This window comes from Falco naumanni, chromosome 17 (assembly GCF_017639655.2).
Source record: "Falco naumanni isolate bFalNau1 chromosome 17, bFalNau1.pat, whole genome shotgun sequence".
In the NCBI taxonomy this organism is placed as follows: domain Eukaryota; kingdom Metazoa; phylum Chordata; class Aves; order Falconiformes; family Falconidae; genus Falco; species Falco naumanni.
The window spans coordinates 5,190,003-5,195,868 of NC_054070.1; the positions used below are offsets into that span (position 1 = coordinate 5,190,003).

The following is a 5,866-nucleotide window of genomic DNA, read 5'->3' on the forward strand; positions in this document are numbered from 1 at the left end:
CCAGGGGGTCGCTCCCCGGTGTCCAGAGTGTGAGTTCAGACTAACACAACTGCCCTTTTGTTTTGCTGCTATTGTAGATGTAGCTGGCTTTGTCACTTTGAGGATCTCTTCCAACTGCACTAACATTTCAGAAAGCCTCATTTGAGCAAATAAACCTTACCCAGCTGAAGAAGGATGGCTGCATTCGTTATTCCTGGCAACACGATAATTCACATCTGGTTACATTACGGTACAAAGCTATATGATTAATACATTTCTTGTCTTTCCATGATTAGTATTTAAGCAGCAGCAATGGCATGCAAAGGTTTTTACAGACTTATTTAGAAAAGACTGTCCCCATTCTTCCTTTTTTAATGTTAATAATGTAGTTAGAGTCTCGGTATATCTGTCATAAAAATACTATCAAAGGATCCAAGATAAGTGCAGAATTATTTGCTGTTTGGAAAATCCAGACACATCACAGAAAGCAATAATAACACAAAATAACTTTGATAGAAGTTTTAAAGAAAGCTTTTTTTACAGCCCAAGCAGTAATTACAGCTCATATTGAAATAAGCTCCTTGCAAGTGCGTTTAAATTAATTTACATTTTAGTACAAGAAATCAAGTAACACACTCTGACAGAACAGACTTCACCTCAAGGGAGGGGTTATCCAGGTATCGCTGCTATAGATTAAGAACTTGGCAAGAAATATACCTATGGTTCAGAGGAGATCTGTAGGGAGCCTTCTGGCCCCTCTGTTTTGCTCCCTAGCAAATGGCAGGAGCATAAGGTGATGGAAAGGGGACTCCAAGGCTTGCACGGGCAAAGCCCTCCCCAGGCTGCCCCCCTGGATGGTTGGCACAGTTTGGCCATGAGAGTGCTTGCCCCACACAGGACCCTCGGCGAGGGGGCAGCGGCTCACCGCCACACTTCAGGGCGCTTGGGGATCTTGCGCCCAAGCGGGTGCTGCCGGCAGCACTCATGGACGCCAGCCCTGGCTGCCTCCTGCCCCTCCGAGTGGGGGTGTAAGCGGCTGCTGCTGCAGCTTGCCCAGACCTCCCCGAGCTCGGGAAGCGAAGGTGTCCTTACTTTCCATGCCCCCCGTGGCCACCTCGCTGTGAGGTGCAACGGCTGAGCTCCCACCAACCGAGAAACAAACTGCCATTCCACCGCACCATGTTCATTCCTAGATTGGGTTTCTCTGTTTCCTCATGGTTTTCAGCACCTTTTAGAGGCAGTCTCAGATTCAGAGGCCTTTTACAAATGTCACTGTTCCTTGAAGAGCACTGGCGAGAAACCTGTAAATTATTTTTCTTTCCCCCCTTCCTGCCTATGCCCAGTCGTATCGTCCAGACAAAAACAGTACCGCTACATTATGATTTCCATAATTTGGGAATTCTGTTCTATTTTAATTCAGTTTTTAAATTATTGCTCTAAACACAGTGAGACAGATTTTCTAGATTCTTTTTTTTTCCTGGCAGTGTTTATACAGCAATACATGTCACTGTTAAACCAAAACCTGATTAGTGCTTCTGGGGTTTTGTTATCAGGCTAAAAACAAAGGACTCTTCTGAAATAAATGGCATATAATAGAAGCTTCATAGGTTTGCCATTATACTTCACCATTATCATTTAGAGGTAGTTTCTTTTGGAGTCATTAATGAAAAATGACAATATAATAATCTTCAAAAATCACCATTCCAGCACCAGCCTTTCCTCCGACTTATACTTAAGATGTCAAAATTAATTTCTCTCTCAGAAAGCTGGGACTTTTCTTTCTTTGCTGATGGATATATTTTACAGATATTGATTCTCAGCTTCCACAGCTCAGCTTGACCTCTCCGTGAAGGACAGTGTGGTGGAGTACACGTTCTCCATTTTTCAATGTCAGCTCTCAAAACCAGTTTCACTAAGAAAGAAAAGAAAAAAAAGAGAGTGACCTGCTGGTAGATGGCCCCTGTGGGCTCAGACGCTATCTGTTACCAACATAGGGGTCGGGAATCATAGAATCATAGAATCATTTAGGTTGGAAAAGGCCTTTGAGATCATCAGGTCCAGCTACCAGGGTCTTTCACTGGTTTCTGGATCATGATACGGTGCCTTTCATTTTTAGGTGAATGAGATAAGATACAGCAAGGACATGCAAAGAAGCAGGTCAAGGGCCCAGTAAAGGTGCAAAGACAACGAGCACACTGGCCAGGCAGTGCAGGCGCTGCAAGGCTGCAGAACTGTGCCTCGGAGATGCCGCAAGGGCTGCATGCTGGAAAGGAGGAGTGCTCCTCCTCTCCGCTCGTGCTAGGCCAGCCTCAGTGACAGAGATCTGGGTATCCTAGAGGATGCCCTCATCCAATTAAACATTCATGTCCTCTTGCTTCTTCTCATGTATTTTTATTACTAACGCGTTTCTCAGCTGATAACACACCAGGAAATACATTATTCAGTCTGGCTCACTGACGGCACTGCTGGCTGTCTCCATTACGCTGACATCCTCCAACATTTACGAGCAGGGAACCTGGGATTCACTGTGCTGTGTCTGAGCGCCCTGGCAGAGTACGACCAGTGCCCTGGCACGGTGGGCAGAGGAAGGGAGAGGCAGCAGGATGGGACCAGAGCCAGGGATCCCTGTCCCAGCGCAAGCCCTGCTCCTCCAGCTCCCTGCCAGCCCCAGGAGACATAAGTGAAGCAGGAGGGGCTTTTGGGGCTGAAGTGCCACATGTGCTTCTGCCGTTACGTTACGTTACAGAGCCTCCGCTGCCACAACAAATCCCTTTCTTTTCCCACATGTACCGTGAACATAGCAATTACCTTTGCGTCTCACAGGGGGGCTGTGAAGCTTAATTAATTTGTGGGTTTTGGTGCTTCATGTTCTCAAAATGTAGTGTATTAATTCCTTCGTTGCTTCACAGTTAATAGCATTATTTATTTGAGTTAGGGCAGGCCCCACGAAGCCTGTGTGATGACGGGTTCCTGATGCCGTATGGTGCACGGGCAGCAGTAGGAGTGGCCCTGGCGCAGGGGATTGGGGTGGGCTCGGGAGGTGCAGGTGGCTCCCCAGCACGTCCAGCTGCAGCATGGGGGTGCGAAGCCATAAGGCAGGACCTGGCCCTGCAGCATTAACCCCCTCCCGCAGCGAGGCCAGGGCTCCCCAGTGCTCACTCTGGAGGGAATCCCGCCTGCCTGCCCTGGCACAGCTCCCCACGGTCCCGGGCACTCACTGGCACTGGCAGTGCGTGGACGTCGCCAAGCGGGACACGTGTCTGCTCTGACGGTGAGCCAGCATCTCTGCAGCCACAACAGGGACCGGCCCTGGCCTGGCACAGGCTCCCTGTCACCCACCAGTGGGCCTGGGGGAGACCCTCCCCAGGTGGGTCTGTGTCCGTGCATGCCTACAAGCCACAGGGTGGGGAGAGGCCACAGCGACACGGCTCCCGGTACCTGCGCGTGCTGCCATCCGTGGGGACGAGGACGTCCGTGTGTGGTGAGTGGGGTGGTACGAGGGGGATGCGGCGCCTGGAGGTGAAGCTGAACCCCTGCTTATCACAAGGCAGCCTCCATGCTCAGTTGCTTATAAAGACCTACGCAGACAAAATTTAAACAGGCCATTAAGCAGCACTCCAGTGGATTAACATTAGTCTGTCTCCCTTACACTGCAGGATTTGAAAATTCCTTTGAAGTTAGCGTATTAGAAAATCACTTTCCAAGCCATATAACTCTGAGCTTTAGATGTTTCCTAACTGTTCTGTGGTTGAGGAACAGCTGACTAATCCTTTAGGATTTAATGAGGTTAACTAACTTGCACGGCTTTTGTAGGGGAACTGTAGTTGGTATTTTGGTAGCAAACATGGAAAAAAATGACAATAAGTAATGTTCTGTAAAAACCCATTACAGGAGCATGGCATCATTTTGGTAACTTCTGTCAAAGCTGCTTTTTCCTTCAAGGAGCACAGGTAGGGATTCTGGTCTTGCTCAGCCATAACAATTAATAACGAACTAAAGGACTCTTTGTTTGTAACTCTCATTAAAGTCAGTAGGATTACACATTTCTGTTTGCTGGGTTAATATCTGGGTTTGTAGTTGGTTCTCTGGCTGCCCAGGGAACCCCTTCCACGTGCCAGGAGAGCACCGGCACCGTCTTCTAGCAGCCGGTGGCTGTTAGCAGCCGGGGCAGGTGGCAGAGCATGCCCAGCGCAGGGCTGGGACTGGAGCCTGCATCCTGCTGCTTGACCAGCAAAGCCCAGATCTGCCCCTGCCCAGGTGTGGCACCGAGCCCTCCGCTCGGCTGAGCGCTTGGGACAAGGACGACCCTGCAGCAAGCCGTCTCAGCACAGCTGTCTGTAATGGGCAGTCTGTTGTGCTGTTAATGCTTCCCACACATTTATCCCCCTGCTCTGGGTTCGTTCGGCGAGGCAGCTGTGCCGGCCCGGGGCTGGAGCGCTGCCGAGGAGAAGGACAGCCGGTGACCGCTCTGCATCCTTCCCAGCTTGTGAAGCTGGCTGCAGAGCTGTGCTTCGGGTGCCTGGAGAATGAGCGATTAACTTAATTTGGTATTTACAGAACACACCGAAGTTGCACGTAGCAAGTTGACACATAAATTCATTAGGATGCAATTACAGTGATCAGAACTTAGGCTACTCAATTACTTTTAGAAAGAACATGTAATTAACTGCAGGTTCACATCAAATGCTGCCTGCTGCCATGAATTTGGCTCAGAGGATTGGCTTGCACAGGCAAACACCACAGTAGGGTTTTCCCAGAGCGCAGGCTCCTGGCTGGGAGATGGCAGGCTATCGGCAACGACAGCCAGGCAGGCAGCAACGGCTTGTTTTGTGGGAGACAAGATGAGCAGAGCATCTTGTCCATCACCTGACAACCCGGCTGACGGGGACAGAGCCTCTCCCTGAGAGAGCTTCAGACACCCCAAAACAGACCAGGCTCTTCGCTGCTGAAGGCATGGCTCTCAGAAGGCATGTACAGTAACATGTGTGGAAAGCGCATGAAGTGTGAGGCAGTGCTGCTGGCACTGACATCAGGTCCCAGGAATGACTTCAGATGAGAGGAGGCAGAAGAGGACCTTGCTGTTCAGCTAACTGCCCTTGCAAGCTGGCCCACACCACACTTGTGGAGAGCAGCAAAGGGGTGCAATGTGCACACTGGTGAATTTAAGGTTCAAAGACCGTTAAAGTGCCTTTCTAACTGAATACTCATTTCATTTGATTACCAAAACATCCTCATCACTTCCAAACTGCTACTCAGTTGCCGTTTCAACAAAGACAATTCAGCCTCAGCTGACAGTGCGGATTCAAGGCTCGTTTTCTTACATGGGAGGAGGACGCGTGCAGCCCCACCGCTCTGCGTAACCAACGCACAGTCCAGGCTCTGTAGCAGCATGGGAGCTGCAAGGACCAGGGCTGAGAGGGCACCCGGGTGCAGACAGCACATTCTGAGAAGCCCTTACAAGGAAGCCCCCCACCCCTGGGTGCACCGACACCTTGCTCATCGCCCCTTACCCAGGCACTGCTGACACCTGCCCACGCGCAGGGCCTCCCTCGGCGCTGAAGGCAGAGTTTCACCAGGACCAGAAGCAAGACGAAAGCTGCAGATCCTGTTGGGATACAACAAAGCTAGTGCCCTACTCTTGTAGCACCTTGGCTGGAGACTGGGAGCGACAGCCTGGCCCATCAGCCAGGTCGGCAGCAGTGCTTGAGGAGCCCGCCCCAGGGGTAGCTCCTCTCCCCACCCTTCTTTGGGCAGCGATTTGGGGACTCGCTGGTGTCCCCAGGACATTCCTCCTGCCCAGCCCTTGCTTGCTCTTGCATCACATGCATGGTCATACTCCAGCTGCTCCCGTGCATGCTCGGCAGCTGTGGGAAAAAGGACAAGGAGC

At 50.8% G+C, this 5,866-nt stretch overlaps 1 long non-coding RNA gene across 1 annotated transcript; it reads right to left on the reverse strand.

Moving 5' to 3' along the window:
- Positions 1-603: 603 nt before the first annotated feature.
- Positions 604-5,590, reverse strand: LOC121098586. Its single transcript, XR_005831296.1, has 3 exons — positions 5,490-5,590; positions 3,418-3,557; positions 604-1,891 (listed from the first exon to the last, which is right to left on the reverse strand). It is a non-coding gene; the product is annotated as an uncharacterized LOC121098586 (long non-coding RNA).
- Between the last annotated feature and the right edge of the window lie 276 nt (positions 5,591-5,866).